We start from the raw sequence: 21,002 nt of genomic DNA on the forward strand, positions 1-21,002 counted from the left end.
TCTTTTGTACATTCCCTGAATTGCAGCATAGTAAAAATTGTTGCCATCAATGTAAATCTTTTTACTGCACTTAAAAAAGGTTTTTTCTGAGTCAGGTTCATGGCTTTTTTTAATTTTTTTAAATAGTTATCCTTTGTCAAAGTCAAGCCTTTTACTTTCTTTTTTAAGGCACATATTTTTTGCTTCATTATTGTTTTTTCAGACTCAGTCCCCTTCAAATCTGGAACAAAATTGAATTTTTACATTATATTGTATAAATTTGGATTTTAAACTTATTGTGATTAATAAATATAGATTTACAGAAATTCTTACACATGGTTTTGCTCAAGGTGACTAGAAGATATTATTATTATATTATAGTATTCAAGTTTTAAAATTCGACTTTAAACGTGGGAGAGCCAATGCCGGCTTGACTGGAGCGATACCACGGCCTCACAGAAAACCAGCGTAAAATGACGCTTGCGTCGTGTTTCGATGCGTGAGTGAGGTTACCGGAGGCCCAATTCCCTACCCCTTCCCCATTCATTCCCCTAAAAAGCCAGCAACGCATTTTGTGGCTCCTCTGGTGTTGCAGGTGTCCATGGGCAGCAGAATTCACTTTCTGTCAGCTTGTTTGCCCCCTATCTCATAAAAAAAAGACTACAGTCCTATGTACCTTTTTTATATCAATTTCTTAAACTTTTGTCTTTTTTGATACTTTGGCCTACCTTGCATGTGCTCAAACAGATGTAGATAAAACTTGTATAGAGCAAAATACAAGCATTGCCCAATAGCTATAAAATAAAAAATCTGTTTTGCCCTAACCCATTGAAAGACTGACTTAAATTTTAATTGTGCTCTCTTAGTTGCATATATGCTTCATTCTTCACTTACTGCACAATAGATGAGTTTCTGAACTTAAATCCCTTCTTGGGTCTGTTGTGCTTGCTACTTTTGAATTACACATATCATTATAATTATTACTTTATCAGTTTAAAACTGAGGAAAAGCCTCTTTCAGGGTAATAAAGGTTTAGTTCTTTTTGGTGGGTTTCTTAAACATATAATTAAATAATAATTATCTTACTTGATGTGGGGGTTTTCATGGTTCCAGAGTACAAAAATGCAGACGTAGAAGGAGATGGAGATTCTTCCATGTAATTGGTTATGGATGTTGAACTATTTATAATGTTAGAATAAAGGCTAGATGATGAGGCAGATGCTGCAGTTATATTCATATAATTTGACATAACTGAATTGTTTGCTAATTCAGCTAGAGGTACTCTCTCGGTGATTGCATCTGGAAAATAAAAATAACATAATTATTAAAACTTTGTATATCATAATAAGGGAAGTTTCGAATGATGTAATAGTTGGCCACGTTTGGGCTGCGCGAATTTGACTTTAGGAATGTCTCCTGCACTAGCATGACGTCGACAGGGTGGTTCCGTAGGAATTCTCGAACTAGGTCGATCTGTTGGATAAGCCCGTTTGCGTTAAACGTGGCTAGCACTAGTGCGCGTGGTTTTATTCTTACCCTAACGGCGGCCATTTGGGTATCTTAGGGCGTTTACCTGTAAGAACAGGTGTGAGTACCTAACGAATAGGTCCGCGATATTCATTGGATCGGCTGCGTATTCATCCAAGAAACATTGGATGCCGTCCAGGTCTAGACTGTCGCATAGAGCGAAGAATTCGCGGATATTGTCCGCGTCTTTTGTCACCAAGGTCCGTGGCCTTGTTGTCTAGTGCTGCTCGGTGCGGGGTGTGGTGGTGGTGGCCTGAGGGGCTCGCGTTGGTGCCTGAGGGGCTGTCGTCGCTGCCTGAGGGGCTGTCGTCGGTGCCTGGGAGGCTCGCGTCGGTGCCTGATGGGCTCGCGTTGATGCCTGAAGGGCTCGCGTCGGTCTTGGGGCGCGCCTATTTGGCCGCTGCCTTCCCTTTGGGTCTCGTTTGATCGGGGCCCTAGGACATCCGCGGTAATTCGCGGGATGGCCCTGGGTCTCGCACAACACGCAACTAGGCGGGATTTCCGGATCGGTCTGCTTCCGTTCGCAGTCCTCCGTTAAGTGCCCGCCTAGGCATTTGACGCACCTAGGGTGGCCATAGCAGTGGCGGGCTGAGTGTCCGTAGGACTGGCAACGGTGGCATTGGCCAGGTATTCCTCGGCTGCGGGGAGCTTCCAACTTGAAGTCGGAGAGGTCGCATATGGTTTTTATTGTAAATATTTTCTTTCCCTCGGGGGAAAGAGGCAATATGGCCAAGACGAGATCGAATCGTTCTTTGGTCCTAGTGTTGTACATACGGTGTACGTTGATTATCGGGAGATTCGATTTCTCCAGGCTGGCCTTGATCAAAGCCTCAGGTATTTCCTTTGGCAGGCCCCTAATAACGACGCGCAGGTGCCGTTCGTCTTCCAACGCGTACGTGAAAAATGGAGTTTTTTCACTCCGTAGTAGTTTTGTAAGTTTGCGGTGGGTCGCAGAGTCCTGCACCTGGACTCTAATCCCTTGCAATATATTTTTAGCCTTGGTATAGTGGATTCGGCGTTCCACTAAGATGTCTGAGATCCTAGGCCACTGCGCTTTGTCCTGGATGATTACAGGCGGCGGAAGTTTCGTCAGTTTTTCTTCGGTGGCCTCGTTGGCCTTCGGGGTCGCTGAAGGCGACTTCGGTGTTGCAGGGCGTGCGGGTGGTGCCCTGGGTGTCTCGGGGCGCGAGGGCGGCGACGACGGCGACGCCGGCGGTGGAGGGCGGATCGAGCGCGGGCTCGTTTTCCCGGGCCGTTTTTTGGTTGGAGGCGGGGCTTGAGGAGCCCTCGCCTTCCTTTTAGCGGATTTGGAGAGGACGGGCTCGAACCCGTCGCTCTCCGCGTCCGAGAATCCTACGTCGGAGCCGATGGACTCCGAGTCACGGGACCTCCCGCCATCACTGTCTGACTCAACCTCCATGGTTGAGCCGACAGGTGACGCGAGGTAGGGTGACTGAGCTCCGTCGATTCCGACGGTGGGCCCTACGTTGTCCTCAATATTGAGGGCGAATCCGTTTAGTACGCTAACCGCGTCTGGGAGGTGCTGGTAGAGCAGCTTTAGTAGCTGCTCTTTAGTTAGCTGATTGAGTGGGTCCATTTTGTGGCCCTGAGGAGAAAACGTTTGCCTCCCTGCCGTGAGGCAGGGAGGTGTGTGCCTACCGTGTGATCCCTATATGGAATCTGCCCGTCGGTGGCAGAAATGTGTGCCTATTCCTAACAAGCGTGTACCTATTTTACGTGTACTTACTGGCGGACGGTGGCGGCTTGCTGCACACGGAACTCGCGGTTACGCGCACAACACTTATTCTGGTCTTGCTGACACTGAACGCTTGAGTTTTTATTGTCTGTCACTGATTGGTTGGCCTTAGTAACACAAGGGTCGGTCGGTCGGTGGCTCAGGTAGGCGAGCAGGTAGGTCGGCAGGTAGTCGAACCCGACTACCGCTTCGGTGGTTGGTGATATCTGAGTATCGGTTAGGCTGGAAACAGTGCTCGACCGACGGTCAGCGCTGACAGTGCGTCCTGACCATCAGCGTAGACCGTCGGTTGTTATAATGTATTCAGTACTACGCTGACGGCGAACTCCGATGCGTGTGTAGAGTGCCCAAAAAAAATGAATCCGTTTGCAGTAAATGCTCTAACATGTGCACGCTATTTTTTGTGCAAACGACGAAATAGGAGGAGGCGAAGATATCATGTGCACCCAATGCTTGTAGAACGGTTACTTGAAGGCGAATTCTGCAAACTATTTTCGAGATTGCAAAAAGACGAGGAAAAGTTTTTTGATTATTTCAAGATGTCAATCAGAAGTTTCAGTGAACTACAAGCAAGGTTACAAGATACTTTGAAGCATTCCAATATGTTTCGAGCTCCTGTCCAACCTGTTGAAAGATTGGTCGTGACTTTAAGGTAAGTACTTATTACAATAATAAAATACTCAAAATTATTTATCAACATTTATTTAAAAAATTACAATTTTGACATTACATTTTACATTTTTTTATTGAAAGAAAGAAAATTGTTTAAATCACGGTTTTGATTGGATAAATCATTTGTCTGTACATAAATCTGCTGAGAAGAGGGCCGTCCCTCTACCAAATAAGAATGTTCGATATTAGAAGAGGGTTCCTCTACAAAATACGACTGTTGGATATTTGAGTGACCGGGCTGTGTTTGAAAAGGAGATTGTACTACTGGGTACAACGCGACAGAAGTAGTTGCGTGTTGCGAATCCGATGAAGTAAAAGAATGCGATGTCCCTGGGCGGTCTGAGTCGAGTCTTGAAATTTCGATGGCTTTTTGTAGCACCTCTTGACGAAATATTAATTTTTGCTCGATAGAAAAAGTATTAGTAATCGGCAAGAGTGAACAGAAAAACGCCATTCCATCGTTATGCATAACTTTTGCATTATCTTTAAAGAAAGTCAGCATTTCTCTGTCAAACTCATCTTCAACGCGATTTGTTTGGCGTTGTGTTCGCTTAAATTTTTTTCCACGGTTAGAGGCAGGTCTTTGACTGTTACGGATAATAGTAGAATCATCGGAATTTGAAGATTGAGGTTCAACAGTTCCTTCATTTCCGGTAGGTTGCGATACGACAGCTCCAACGTTTCCAGCAGTTTCATTTTGGTTTGGCTCCTCATTTGACAAAATTGAATCACTCGCAGGCAGCGCGCGGTCTACGTGCGGCAAGCATGCGAGTTGCGAGTTGTTACCGAGTGGTCCACGCGCCGCCCGCGCGTGGGCAACTTGCGAGCGAGGCGATCCGGAGTTGATGTAATGAGCGTATACCCATATAAATCCATACAAACAATATCAACCGCACTAGTTGAGGCGGTGAGCGTTCCTGCACACGATGCCGTCACCGCGCCGTCGCCACGCCGACGCCGCGCAATTACTCTGTAGATACGAGTCGCGCGAAGCCCGCCACCGCGCCGCTCCGGCGCCGCCACCGCGCGCGTTCGCCTCCTTCCCTGCTGTTTGATTCATTCCATTACCGGCCGCGTACGAACGTGCACGCCGCGAGATCGCACGTGACGCAAACATGTCTTATATCGTCGGCTTAGAGTGTAAACCTGCTAACTCCATATTAGGTACATTTTCAGGAGAGACAAAAAACATTCCTAAAAAAATATGGGTATAATTTATGAAAAGACTTTTATATTTTCAAACTTGTATTTGTATACCATATGATTTGAAATAAAAAATAGTTAATTTATTTAAGTATTTATTCAATTATTACCACTTTTGTGACTTAGCAGGTTTTTGTAATCAAATATTTATTTTGAAAAACAACTTAACAGGTTTCCATAAACCAAAACATTTTTTTATAAGTATTCATACGTAAGGTAAGCGGTGAAGGAAAACATCGTGAGGAAACCTGCATGTGCCGGAAGAAATTCTGACACATGTAATCCATCAACCCGCAGTGGAGCAGCGTGGTGGATTAAGCTCTTAACCTTCTCCTTAATTGGAGAGGAGGCCTCGTGCCCAGCAGTGGGACATTTATAGGCTCTTGATTTGATTTCTATCGGTATACGGATGTAAACTAAAATTAAAGTTTTGAAACTTTCAGTCACAATCTTAAATTTATCATATTTTTACTTTTAAACAAAACAAAATCTTAAAATGAACAAAAAGAAGATTCTGTCCTTATAAAATATATTTTTTATTTTCTTTTAAGCTTTACTAAATTAGCCTTTATTCTTATAATTAAGTATTCTTCTAACTGGTATAATTATTTATATAACGTAGGCAAATATTACTCAGTCTCAATGATCAAATCAGTCTCAACTTTAGTTATCTACTCATGAGGTAAATTGTCGTAATAATTACGGTAGTCTGCAGGTAAGGTTTCTTTCAGATATTGCAGATAATCAAATTTTCTTTTCGTTATTTTCCTCCTAGTAAGATGCTGATTTCGGAGAGATTCAAAAGGCAATGCAGTAACTGCCGGTGATTTTCTTTGTGGTAGTACGGTCCAATCTTCTGTGAATCTTAATTTGAAGAATATATTACCATCTGGAGTATACCGAAGAGCTTTAATGTCGGTTACTTTGGGGTCACCTTTACCGCGTCCAGGACGAATGCTTTTGAAAAACCTAACGTCATTAAAGCTTTTGAAAAAACTATGGTTTAGTAAGTTACGTCGTATGGACTGGGGTGTTTTCTTGCTGATCTACAGATGGTGATGTACTCTGCGGGCACATTGATGTTTTTGTTTTTAAGAGCCCGTTCAACAGAAGAATGAATACTGTCAGCTTCCATCTGCGTATGTCCAACTTCTAAAAATTTTTGTTCTATGATGATGTTATTATTCATAGCCGTGCATAGTAATGCATTAGACATCACACAGTTCCTATTTTGATAGGTACAACCATCGCTAAAAAAAAATATTTTATTTGGTTTTTCTGACTCATTTTGTAAAATCTTTTTTCTATGAAGCTTACCCAAACGCTTGCAAATTCTTCAGAATTCAAGCCTCCTTCCGTTTCATTCCAAAGATAACAATAGCCATCTTTGTTGTTTAAATTAAAAAAGGCAAGATTGTGTATTTGGAGCTTTGTTCTATAGTACAAGCTACTAATATTTGATTTAGGGGCCATTAAAACCGCCTGCAAGTCGACAGTAAAAACAAGATTTTCTTCACGTACGTCTTTCTCCTTCTCAGATCTAGCTTCTTCTTTCTTCTTTAGATGTTCTGAATATTCTTCTTGGGATTTATTTCCGACTTTATAGAGAGCACATATTTCGCACTGGTCTTTTTTAGGGTGAAACAATCCGAGATTAAGATTGTCAAATTCTTCATAAAATTTGCAGATGGATAAAGCAACTACATTACGTGGTTTACACCAATCATTGACATAAAAATCATAAAAGGCTCGTTTTGAACGCCACTCTGGCAACAAGTACTTCTTTTGTGTACTAGAACGACAGTAGTGCGATTCCATCGCAGGCAGTGATTCTAAAAACTTTTTCAGCTCATTACGTTCGGATTCGAAAGACTTAGAAGATTTTTTTGTTTGTTTGGAATCAAATTCCTTGTCATTCTTTTTAAAAGCTGCCCCTTTTTTATTTTTCCAATTTAAAACAGTCCATCTACCAATCCCTAGCGTATTCAAAAACTGTGTTCTGCAGACTTTGATTGGCTCATCATCCTTTTTCAAATGATAATATAAAGATTGTCCTCTTTTCGATTCCTCATTATTAGTTTTTCTTCCCCTTGGTCTCTTGACAGGCAAAGCTGTCACAAGATTATCAACAAAAACTTTTTTTTCTGCCCAACTCATTGCCCAAAATTCTTTAAAAAATTTCTGCCTATCTGTCTCGGTAAACATTGAACATTTCAAAGATCCTTTTTGAGTTTCTTTACACGAACATCTATTTTTCATAATTCTAGGCTGCCTTGGAACTTCATAATTCCACTGTTGTTCTTTTTTTCTTCCATAGTATTTTTTTCCAGATTCTCTCAACTTTCTGTTCTTTTCAGCATACCAATTTGATTTTTGAATGTGAATCCTTTTCTTCCTTTTATTGCTTTTCTTTGGATAGTTCTCGTAGTCAGACTCAGATTCAGAATTAATTTTGTATGGCACCAGACCTTCTTGCATACTTTCATCTGATATCAAATCATCTATTTGGATGGATGGTCTTGAGGTAACAGAATGGTCGATAATACCTGTAGAAGAATTTCTAGGGCTATTTTCAATTTGTTGCAAAGTGCTCTGCTCAATAGCATTTTCAGAAACCAGACTATTGGAACAGTGGTGGTCATTAGTCATTAATTCAAGCAAAGGGGATTCATCTAAAGAGGCAATTATAATGATATCTTCGGATTGGACTTCTTGTTCTATAATTTGAGGTTCAATATGACTATTGTTATTTGTTTCTTGGTTCAGAGTTACGTAATCATCTTTAGTGTCATTATTTTGTGGTGAGAGTATACTGGAAATATCTCCTACAAGTTCATTATTTAAATCGGTAAGTGAAAAGGAGTCACAATGTGTACTTGAGCTTAAGTCATCAGATATCTCTTTAGTTATAATCATTTCAAGTTCGACATTTTCAACCACAGACCATTCTTGGGGGAAGGATGCTTGAGATCATTCCGGTGCTGTTTGTTGATTAATATCTTCTTTGCTTGCACACAAGTCCAGGATTTTACGGCCACGCCAATGCTTACTTGATGACATCTGCAAATAAACAATTAATTAATGCATTCCGATAACAATAATTGTAGAAAATAAAGCGAAATAAAATTAAAAGTATACTATGCGTTTAAACTCTAAAACTGCATCCCAATCTAAACGTATAGTTCTTAATTTGTCAATTAGATTTTGAAACTTGAATAAATACCTACATTAAAATACTTGACTACAACCCATTAACAGAAAGCTTATTTAGCAAGATCTTTATCAAAAATATAGTTAAAAGTTAATTTATGATGATACAAAATACCTGCTAAGTACAATAAATGTAAGATTGATTGTAAGGAAAATCTGCTAAATCCCACATGTTTGGGCTATAGGTTATTTATAGTTTTACAATAAATATTGCGTAATTTATCATTACAAACATATAATAAGATAACAGTATAAACACATACCTTTCAGTCCTTTAACTTTGAACCTTTATTTACACTATTATCACAGAAAACATCAATTATTTGTACGAACACATTTGCCGGCATCAGAGTCTCGGTACACAATGGCGTCTTACACGGAGTTAGCAGGAGACTTTTGACGTTATGGATTTGAAAGTTTTAATCATACGCCTTTTTGTCAATTCTAAAGAAAAACGGACTGTAGCTGGTTTTATTAGATTGTGTATTTATTTTCACACTTTCGAATGGTATAAATAACGTATTAAAGTGAAAAAATGGATTTGGCAGGTTTACACTCTAAGCCGACGATATAATGAAAAAAAAGAAATTTATGCTTGCCTACTATATGTATAGAAAATGGCAAAAAGAACGTCGAGTTAGAAAGTTGTGGGTTCATCCTATGCTGTCGGCACGGGAGCAATTTGGTGAATTTCATACACTTTACGAAGATCTCCGAAAAGACGAGGCCAAGTTTTGTGATTATTTTCGAATGAATTGCAAGACATTTGATAAATTATTAGATTTATTAAAGAATAAACTGCAACACACAAATACAAATATGCGAGCAAGTATATCTGCTAAGGAGAGATTGGTTGTTACATTGAGGTAAATAAAATAAATATAATATATATTTAATTATTCTGATGTAATGTAGAAAAATCAAAATCAATCAAGCTTGAAGTAGATGGACTTGGAATGCTTTGTAATGAATCGTTTTTAATGCTATAATTCGAAGCCTGTGATTGAACTCTCGTACTGGGTCCAGCAGTAGTATTGTAATCGTAGTGTGCCAGGATGTCCATTGCGCCTGCTGTGCGTGAATGATGTGGAGCGCTATAACTATTTTTATATTGGATATTTCTTATAATATTCAATACTTGGTACTGGAATTCAACAATATCTTCGTCATTAAAGCGTTCCACGGTAGGAGCTATACCTTTAAAAAAAGACATCATTCTACTATCGTCATCTTTTTCTAACGTTTCCATAAACTTAATCATTTTCTTATCTACAGGATTTAATTCTTCGTTTTTCTTTCTTTTGTTGACATTAGTAACTTCAGATTTGTTTTCTTCCGGCATGTTTGATCCAGATTGGGTTGGCTGTGGGGTAATTTTTTTCAAAAATTGTAAATTATCATAATATTGATATTTATGTACTGGTTTTGCACCTGATCCAGATTTCGATTCACGTATCTTTTTGTCGCATTTCATCCACGCATCCCTTAATTCTTCCATTTCTGAGATATTAGTTTACCTGAAATAATTAATATTAATAATCCATTTTATTATTGTAATGTTTTTTTCAATTGCAGGTATTTGGCAACCGGAACTTCATTAGCCGATCTTGAATATCGTTTTAGAATGGGAAAATCAACTTTAAGCGTAATCATACGAGAAGTGTGTTCTCTAATATGGTCTGAACTTTACCCAAAATATATGAAAATGCCATGTATAAACGATTGGCTAGAAATAGCAAATAAATTTGAAGTGTCTGCTAATTTCCCTCATTGTGTCGGTGCTGTAGATGGAAAGCACATCAGAGTAATAAAACCAAATAAAAGTGGATCGATGTTTTTGAACTACAAACATTACTTCTCGATTGTATTAATGGCAGTCGCCGATAATGACTACAACTTTATTTATATCAGTGTCGGTGCTTATGGAAAGGATTGTGATTCAGGTGTTTTTAAAGACACAGCTTTCTGGCACAACATGATTAACAATACTTTGAACTTGCCAGGACCTACTTCCTTACCTAATACCAACATTGCCTTGCCATATGTATTCGTAGGTGATGAAGCATTTGCATTACATCAGAATTTACTGCGCCCATATAATAGTCAAATGCTTGATGCAGAAAAATCCGTTTTTAATTATCGGTTAACAAGAGCGAGACGATATGTAGAATGCACCTTTGGGATACTGGCCAATAAGTGGCGATTTTTTCATCGACCTTTAAATGTGTCATTGGATTTGGCTGTTGATGTTGTGAAAGCTTGTTGTTTACTGCAAAATTTTATACACAAAGAGGAGGGCGTGAAAGGGGTCCAAGAATCTCTAAGCGGGTGTGAATTAGAGGAGTTTTTGCCACTTGATTCAACAGAAATGGTTCCTACAACAGCTAATGAAATACGTGACAAATATAAGGAGTATTTTAATTCTGAATATGGCAGTGTACCATGGCAAAATAATTATTGTTAAGGGCGAAGCCCCATTATCTGTTGCGTTGCGTTGCATCGCGTTGTCGCAACGGAACAACGCATTGTATGCCACATCTGCGTTGCGTTGACGCTGCGCCCTCGCAACGCAAGAGGGTACGCACACCTTCGCAGTTGCGTCTCAGTTCTGCCCATGGATAGATACTCTGATGATTGTTGATTGAACTGCCTGTTCCCCGAATCGCATTTCGGTAATTATGTTTATAACTTGGCTTTGGAATGTCAAAGTTTGTAATTCCGTAAATCCATCCAAAGAAGGCAAAATTCCTTTGAAAAATGAAAAGTGGCGGTTTTCTTTCTCTTGCAACGCTTCTAAAGTTTGTGCCTCGAAATCATCTATAGATGGGTGTGATCTCTTACGGCTTGCAGGCACGTAGCGAGAAGGACCTGGAGGTAACGAGGTCATTTTTTTTTGTAGGAAATGGAGATGATGTTGTGTTTTCATTTCGTCCCGTTTCTTCATGCATAATTTCAAGGCTACTGTCAGTTTTATTTTGGGTAACTTTCATCAAAAACAGCAACTGGTTGTAATAATGATATTTTTTCAATTGTTTTGCCCCTGATCCAGACGAATTGTTTTCTTTTATTTTTTTTACATATCGAAAAAAGTTATCCTTCACGCTTTTTCATTTTTTCACAACCTCGTTACCTGCAAAGAAAGAAAAAAATGTGAAAGTACCTAACTTGTCCACACTGAACAATCTTAATGGTTGTTTATTTTTTAACCGACTTCAAAAAAGGAGGAGGTTCTCAATTCGGCCAGTATTTTTTTATTTTATTTATGTACCTACACCGATTACTCACAAACGCTGGACGGATTTTAACGATTTTTGTTTCGTTTGAAAGGGAAACGGTTTTTTAAACGGCTTAAAATAAATTTACCTGACTGGCACCGACTTCAAATTTTTGTAGAAAACTGATTATTTTAAGCTTTTTAGTGCATTTTGAAGACAAAAAATTTTTGTGTTTCTATTTCAGGTACTTGGGCAGCGGAAATTCGATAAACGACTTGCATTTCAAATTTAAACGTGGAAGAGCAACAATTTCTAGAACTATTTCGTCAGTTTGTCAAGCTATATGGAAATATGTTCGACCACAGTACATAGAAGAGATCACAATAGAAAAACTTCAAAATATTGCATTAGATTTTGATCTCAAAACTAACTTTCCTCATTGCTTCGGGGCAATTGATGGGAAACATATACGTTTAATAAAACCAGACAAAAGTGGCTCTCTGTTTTATAATTATAAAAATTATTTTTCTATTGTTTTGCTAGCGGTTGTTGACTCAAACTATAAGTTTGTTTTTGTCGACGTGGGTGCATATGGAAAAGAAAGTGATTCTACTATTTTTAGAAATTCGACACTGTACAAGATTTTAATGAGAAATGAATTACCATTGCCTGATCCTCAACCACTTGGAAATGACCATAATAACGAGTTACTAATCCCTTATGTACTCGTCGGTGATGAAGCTTTTGGTTTAAGTAAGCATGTTATGCGCCCATACGGCGGAAACAATCTCAATGTGAAACAGAGAGTTTATAATTATCGCCTCAGTAGATATGTGGAATGTGCATTTGGGATCATGGCAAATAAATGGCGCATTTTGCATAGGCCAATTGATACATCATATGATTTAACTATTAATATTGTAAAAGCATGTTGTGTTTTACATAATTTTGTTCCACAACACGATGGTTTACGACAACATGACGATATGGCAATAAATAGGTTCCCACAATTGAGACCTCATGCTAATGAAGAATCATTAGCCGAAAATTTTATCAGAGATCAATTTGCTAATTACTTTATGAGTCCAGAAGGGACTTTACCATGGCAGTTGAAAAAAATATAAATTAACTTATGTATTGAATTTATAAATATCGAAATAAATAACAACTCACCAATTTTATTATTTTTTTGATCTTCAACTTCAAACTTCAAATTTCTTACAAACATCTGCCCATTCATTAGCCTTACGAAATTTATCACTGTAGTGTTCGTGTGATTTATCCCATATAATGGGTCTTTCTTGGACCAAGGATATGAGAAAATCAATATCAATATCAATATTCTGCTCACTCATCGTAATATAAAAAATTTAATTACGCTCGTCTAGCTTCGTCCTCTACCTGTGGATCATTGTCCGTCGTCGCAGCGGAGCTCCGACAACGCAGCGCATCACCTTCCCTCCTGCGTCGTCTCTTGTCCGTCGGTCCGTTAAAACGTCGCGCGCGACGACGCAATGGTCTAATGGGGCATGTTATAAAAAATATATGGAAAATAACGCAGTGACGACACTGCGACGACGCAACAAAATGCAACGCAGCGCAACGCACTAATGGGGCCTTGCTCTAACGCGCGTACCGTCAGCGTAGCTCTGTGCGCATTCATAGACTTTCATAGATATAGCTACGCTGACTGACGGTCAGCGCTGACCGTCGGTCAAGCACTGTTTCCAGCCTTATTCATCGTAGAGACATCCGCGCGGGACGTCAGAACTGGAATAATATCGTCTTTTTTTTTTCGAAATGATTAGTGCTGTTGGCCCTAATGGCCTCTACAGCGTCACCGGGTGGGATAGGCGAGCTAAACTACTCAAGCCTGGTGTTTGGAGCCCACTTAAGGGCTCAGAATACGCGCGTCCTAAGGGCGCCTCCTGTGAGGCCGAACCTCGGCTTAGGACGCCGTCGTCGACTCGAGGGAGGAATGACGTGTGCATTCAACGTCGCACGCCTAGGCTATAGGTATGAGGGACCTCAACCCCGCCGGCGGGGTCGGTGTGTGTTGTGTGTACCTGTATATATAGAATTGTCGGCAGTGAGTCTGTCGACGGGATCGTGTAGGACGTGCTTAGGACGCCTACGGATCGGATAGGGTAGCTCCAAGGGGCTATACTTGCTCGCCTTGGATATAAGTGGGTTGGAGTGTTGCGACGCTTTGTCGAAGTAACGGATGGAGAGATCTTTAAATAGCTTAGCTATTGAATCGATTTTAAAATCTCTGTGGAGATCAACATTACGCATATACCACGGACAACCCGAGGCAATGCGTAGGAAGCGGTTTTGAATCGCTTGAAGCCTAGCTATGTTGTGAGTTGAGTGCGAAAAGTACACTGCTGCACTTTTATCGGGGTTGAGTGTTAAGTTCCATTTCCGAAACCACGCGCCAAGCGTGTTAATCGCGGATTGGAGACGTGCCTTTATGAGGGCGGGGGAGCGGGACGTTGAGTACACAGTACACAGCTGTGTCGTCCGCGAATAGGGCGAGTTCTGTAGCTCTGGTTCTCGGGATATCCGAGGTGTACAGAGAGAAAAGTATGGGAGAGAGCACGGAGCCTTGCGGTACACCGGCTCGGATAGGACGGGTGGACGATAGTGTACCGTCCACTCTGTAGCGAAAAGAGCGATTCGATAAGTAGTCTCGTATGATGTGTACGAGCGTATCAGGCAGGCCTGAGTTGCGGAGCTTATAAATAAGTCCGTTGTGCCAGACTTTATCGAATGCCTTGGCTACGTCTAGAAATATATCGCCTGTACCTTTCGGTAGGCGGGCGCGGGTCTGGCCCGATAGAATGTGCTCCGTTATGCGGTGCACTTGGTGGACGCACGAGTGTCCGGATCGAAATCCGAATTGCTCGTTAACTAGGAGGTTATTGACCTCTACGAGGGCTTTTAGACGGGCTAATATGATTCGTTCATATATTTTACCCACCGAGTTAAGTAGACTGATAGGGCGATAACTCGATGGTAGATTGTATGGCTTGCCTGGCTTGTGAATCCCTATCACTATGGCTTCCTTCCACTGGTCGGGGAAGGAGCAACCGGCCATGAGTGCGTTGAATATGACTACTAGTAAACATATTAGCTGTCGGGGAAGGTATTTAATTACCTTGTTTGAAATACCATCCGGCCCGGGGGCCTTCTTGGAGTGTAGATCTTTGACTATCGTTTCGACTTCATCTACAGTGGTCGGGGTGAGGGGTTGGTCGCGAGGGGGTTGTGAAGCGAAGGCGGTTACGCTCGTATCTACCCTCTCCTGATGCTCGGGATCGCAGAGCGTAGTGACGAGCGAGCATTGAGTTTCAATGCAGTCCGCCAAGCACTCGGCTTTATCGATGTCATCGAACGCAATGGACTGGTCGGAACGAACTAGCGGCGGCATCGCTGCCACCGTGTCGCTCCTTAGTGATCGGGAGAGGGACCAGAAGGCCGTGTGAGAGGGTGTTAGCTCACTCAGTCTCCTGTCCCATCGATCGCCTCTGAGTTCCGCGAAGCGAGTTTTAACCTCTCTTTGCAGATCCCAGAGTGTCTTTTTATTATCTATCGTCGGATAGGCGTCGTGGGCTCTGTTCGCCGCGTGACAACGCTTAAGCAAGTCTCTGAGGTCCTCTGGGAGGGCCCAGCGACCGTCCGGTTGCACAGGGACCTCCCTCGAACAACCTTCGAGAGCGCTATTTATGAAGTTAATTAATTCGACCGAGGCCGACTTAGCAACCTCGACTGAATCTATTGAATCGGGAATCTGGTTTAAGGGAGAGTGATCTGTCGACTGGAGTCGCTCTTCGAGCTTTTTCCAGTCGATGATCGTTTTAGTCGGGGCGGTAGCAGAGGGCTCGGGTCCTAGTTGAATTAGGACGGGACGGTCGGGTCGGAGTTTAATTCGGCGAGCGTCTCAATCGAGCGCAGCTGTAACGCTACGTCGTTTAAGATCGCTATGTCGAGTATATCGGGGCTATCTAAGCGATTGCTCGTTAGTGAAGGGAAGCGGGTCGGGGTGAGAGGGGCTACGATCTCGAAAGTGAAAGTAGCGAGAGAGATTAGTCGGTCTAGAATACGACCGTTGTTATTATTTTTAAAGGAATTCCAGCGGGAGTGCTTGCAGTTAAGGTCGCCGGCCAGAATGACCGAGCTACCCATCGAAAGGAGCGACTTAAGGTCGTTTTCTAATAAGAGTTTAGAAGGTGAGAGATAAACTGAGGCAAGTACGATAGGTTGATGACCTGTCATACCCACCTGACAGACGGACGCCTCGATGTTGCTAAGCGGCGGCGGGTCTAGAGGTGAGCAGTGAAGCGACCTCTTGTAATAGATTAGAGTGCCCCCGAGGGCGGTGGGCCTATCATTGCGAATTATATTATAATTCGCGATCTTAGGATCGCGAATACCTACTCGGTTTTAAGAATGATTCCTGAACGAGTAGGATATCAATCTGGTGCGCGGTAACGAATTCGCGGACTAAGTCGATTTGATCGATAAGACCGTTTGCGTTAAACGACGCTAATGTTAGCGATCGGGGTTTGATTCTACTATTATATGATGCCATTTAAAACATCATTTGGGTGGGGACTTGGAATCGCCATATGGCGTCAATGAGACCTGCGTGTTCACAGGTCGCCTGAAGCCTGGCCTGCGGATTATGCTGCGCTAGGCGCAGCTTGCCTGCCAGGGCGCGCAACTCGTTAGGATTGAACGATCCTATGAAGTTGCAGACTAGTTGCAAGTCACCTGCGATACTCGCGCCGGATGGTGCTGCGGGTGATGCACTAACCTGTGGTTTAGCAGCCTGGTGGGCTGGTTTAGCAGCTGTTGGAGTAGGCTGCGAAGTCGATGGTGGCTTAGAGCCCGTCTGCAGGGGTTTGTCCCAAGCAGAGCCCTGAGGGGGCGGGGCGGCGACCGGTACGGGGGTCGGCTTTGCTGCGACAGAGGTCGCTGCCTTGGGTCGGTTGTTCGCTCTTTTATGAGCGACGGTTGTTTTGCGTCGAGGCGCTTTGTCACAATCGCGGTAGTTGGCGGGGTGACCCTTTGTTTTGCAAAGGACGCACGAAGGTGGGTCGGACTCGCTGCGCTCCTTGCGGGGGCAGTCGCTGGTGCCGTGGTCACCTAGGCACTTTACGCACCTAGGGCGGGCGAAACAGTTACGAGCGGAGTGCCCGTACATTTGGCAACGGTGACATTGCCCCGGGGCACCCCGGTTTCGGGGGACTTCAATCCTGATGCCGGACAGGTGGGCAACGGATTTGAGGTTAAAAATTTTCTTCCCTTCCGGGGAGAGGTCGAGTACCACCAGTACCAGGTCGTACGGTCTTTTGGACTGTGCGTGGTACATCCTGTGTACCTCTCGCACTGGCAGGCCCTCTTCTTTGAGGCTGTCTGAAATGAACTCATTGCTGAGTTCACAGGGCAATCCCTTGATTACCACCCTAAGTTGCTTCTCGTCTTCGAGAGCATAGGTGCGGTAACCTATATTTTTGGTCCCCAGGAAGGCGGTCAGGCGCCTGTGTTCCGCGGATGACGGGACGGTGACTTTAATACCCTGTGCGGTGGGCCGCGCGTGGGTGTAGTGTATACGCTTTTGCGTTATTAAAAGGGAGATGTGTTCCCATGCACTTTTGTCCTGGATAAAGACTGGGGGCGGAGCCTTTTCGCGAGATTCCGCGGGCTGAGCTGGAGCCGTAATAGACTCAGCGGATGTCGCCGCCCCTTCGCAGGGGGACGGGGCGACGATCGGGCGAGTCGACGCTGCCGATTGGCGGGCCGTCGATTTCGGCTCCTCCCTCTCCGGACGAAGGCAGCCGCCTTAGTAGGCGGTGCCCTCTTCGAGGGAGGCGTGGCCTTAAGCGCTGTCGCCTTACGCTTCGTGGATTTGGATGCGACGGGTTCGAATCCGTCGTCATCCGTATCCATCGTGGATGAATCATCATCCACGGGAAGGGTGGGCTCCGGAATAGGAGATTCCGGGTGAGCGGGGGTGACCGGTGAGGCCGGTGGGTCAATATGGACTACCTGAGTGGTAGCCCTGGCTGCCGTAAAACCGGCTAGGATCTCGGGGTGATTAGCTTGGAGGTAATTGACTAGGCCCTCCAAAAACTCCATCGGGTTGGTGGCCATACTGGCCCCAACCGATTTGTGAACTAGCCTCCCTGCCTGGAGGGCAGGGAGTGTGTGCCTTACGGTGTAGTCCCTACACAGTGGGTCTCTGTTACTGTGGTGTACAGAACAACAACAGTAACAGAGGTGTGTACCTAGGCCTATCGGATAGTGGGTGAGGAACTTACTTACAAATCTATCCCGCTACGCTATCGATTGCACACAGCGCAACGCAGAACTCACTACTCTGCGTAGGAGTGTAAGCGCCGGACGGCGACCGCGCTTTCGCGCGCAATGCACAAGGCCGCACTCCACACGACGCTCAGGACCTGAAAATCGCGCCGGAGAACTGCACTATGCACTAAGCTGAAGCCAACGACCACTTCACAATCGTCCAAGCGACACTTGAGAGTTTTTTTTTTTTTTGACGGTCAACGGTTTTAACGGTTTTAACGGTTTTTATTTTCAGAGCAGACAACCGCACGGGACGGCTGTCTGGATCGGAAAAGAAATATCGTCGCCGAAGTCCGTCCTCTTTTTATACTCGGAACGGAGTCGCGTCTATCGGTGCGGTGGTATCGAGAGAGACGAGCTGCTCTGACTTTGTTTGATTTTATTGAAATTTAAAATTGTTAAATTTCTGTTAACGTAAGTATTACGATTACGATGATGAAAATCAAGTTTCGGGAGAGTCGGGCAGTCGCCGGAGTATCTGCACTATGCCGAAGCAATCGACCACTTTACAAATTGTCAACACAAACACTTAACAAAAACAAAAGCAGTAGTAGGTTTTAACATTACCTTTTTGGACTTCAACCCCTTACCAATGACATTGTTTCCTGTTTTTTTATTGGTTTTTTGTTTTGTTTTGTCATCTTCAGAAATCTGTAATAAATAGTAACATTAAAATTATATTTTTCCTAGACGCAGCATATATTTAAATATCAAGTACACATATTATTTACCTTAATAGGTAATGTGTCATATTTCTCCATAGAGGTTGCTGTGCTTGCATTGTCTTGAGAGATCTGTAAATTAAAACGAGCTTTAGATTTATAAACAAACCATATACATAGTATATTATTATTGTAAGCTCACCACTAATGGAGTAAATTCTTGAACTGCTACATGTGCATCAACATCTTCAATAATTTCCATAGATATATCCTAAAACAAAAATATCTTTGTATTTCTCCACTAGTATTATAAAGAGGAAAGGAGTTCCTATGTTTGTAACAAATAAACTCAATAACTACTGGACCACGGATTTCAAAAATTATTTCACCATTAGAATGCTACATTATCCCTGAGTAAAATAGGCTACTTTTTACTGTGGGAAAATTATTTGTTCCTACGGGAAATTTCAATCCGGCGAAGCAGGGTGCTACAAACTGAAAATTATGAAATAGATGATAGCTACTAGGTGTTGATTTTCTGTGTAAGTGTTATTATTTACACATGTATCCAATGCTTTTAATTGATTATTTGTCAATATTGAATCCTAGAATAAAATATATAAACTATGTAGCAGATTTTTTTGTCATTCATAAATGTTATAAAGAGTTTTAGACAACTGACCTGTAATTTAATAGGGTCTGCCTCAGAAGTTGGCAATTCATGTTCCCCGGTCACAAATCCATCCGAATCGTACAAATTATGATCTCGCAATAACTCTGCAGGATTCAATAAATCCTTTACTTCTATTATAGCTTCATTAGAAGTCGTTGGTCTTGCCCCTCCACCTGTTTTATTTACTTCTTTTTTAAAAGTGTTGTATGTTCTCCGAGCATTTATTTTCATACTTTTCCACTGGATTTTCAGCTGATTCAAGTCTCTAGGTCGGCTATTTAACTGGTTAAACCTAATACTCAGAAGAATTAAAGGGTATTTTCACACTAATATTATAAATGCGAAAGTATGTTTGTGAGTTTAAAAATTTAATCCTCAATTTGTTTCTTTTCTTTTTTGTGTGCCAAATTGTAAATCAAATACATTTAGCAGAAATATGGACCCACTAAGCTTCTATCAGTAACCTCCCCAATGTAGTTTTTGGTTTTCCTGTGTGAATAATATGCTCTGCATTAAAATGTAGGCACTCTTACTATCTTTATACAAAAAAATAAGTTTAAATGTGAGAGAGGGATAAACAAACACTTTCAAATTAATGTATATGTACAATCTGAATAGATCATAAAAAAAATACCATGTTGGCATCTTACTTTTTGTGGACTTCTTCCCAAGCTTTCGTTTTTATTTTGTTTGTATTCGTGTCCAGAGATTTATTTTCAATAATTTTAGCGTATTATTTTAGTACAGACCGAAATAATTGCTGAAACAGTAACATGTTGTTAATAACAATCACAGTGCCATTAAATAAAGACCACGCAGTAACTATCAACATGATTTACTTACCTTTCCTTCTTCATCCCAGTTAATAGAACGATTGCGTTTTTGGCTCATATTTTAAACAAAATTAACAAAAAAAGCTTTTTAAATTTAAATTAAAACTCCCACACTGCAACAAACTTATTTTTTTAATGAAAAACACAGCCAAGGTAAGAATTCGTAAAACAGAGACACAATGACTTGTCAAGTTGACAGCCCCAGTTTCATTCTTTGTTCGTTCAATGACTCACTCTTTTTACTTTTAAATTGACTGGGTTGCCATAAAATTCGCACTAATCTCAGTGTAAGGAATGTATTGTTAGACCAAGGTTACTCCATGTTTATTAATAACATTATGATTACAAAGTTAATACTCTGTTACTCTGAGCTTAACAAATCAAAGTGTAACGTCAGATTACGTTTGGAATAAGCGATTTTTATTAATAAGGGTGTAAAGGTATAGGATACCTCCTAAAATAATAATAAAACAATTTGATAAGCAATTAATTTAATAGGTAATCAACAGATACATATGTATAGTTCAACAATTATAATTAATTATTATCTTTTACTATTATATAATGTTTTCATTCTTTTTATTTGTTTATTTTATTTTAATTATATATTTTTTTTTGTACTATAATTATCCTTAAATATTTTATTTATTTATTGACATTATTGTTATTATTATTATTTTTTAATAAAACCATGAATTGAATACCTGTACGGCTGTGATACGGGTGGAATGGAATCGTCAATTGCTAAATGGACAAGCACATCTTTAAATTTGGGAAATTTTCCTCTCTCTATTTGATTTACCCCTAAGCTTAATCCGATTCTCAAAACTCCTAATGATATTGCTGTAGTCTTCCCTAACAGGTTTCTTGTACCATCTATGATGACATAAAAAGTTGATC

The 21,002-nt window shown here is 41.5% G+C and overlaps 1 pseudogene; it reads right to left on the reverse strand.

The window, feature by feature from the left end:
• Positions 1-10,805: 10,805 nt before the first annotated feature.
• Positions 10,806-13,010, reverse strand: LOC125074538 (annotated as a pseudogene).
• Between the last annotated feature and the right edge of the window lie 7,992 nt (positions 13,011-21,002).

Source organism: Vanessa atalanta, chromosome 28 (assembly GCF_905147765.1).
Source record: "Vanessa atalanta chromosome 28, ilVanAtal1.2, whole genome shotgun sequence".
Taxonomy (NCBI): Eukaryota; Metazoa; Arthropoda; class Insecta; order Lepidoptera; family Nymphalidae; genus Vanessa; species Vanessa atalanta.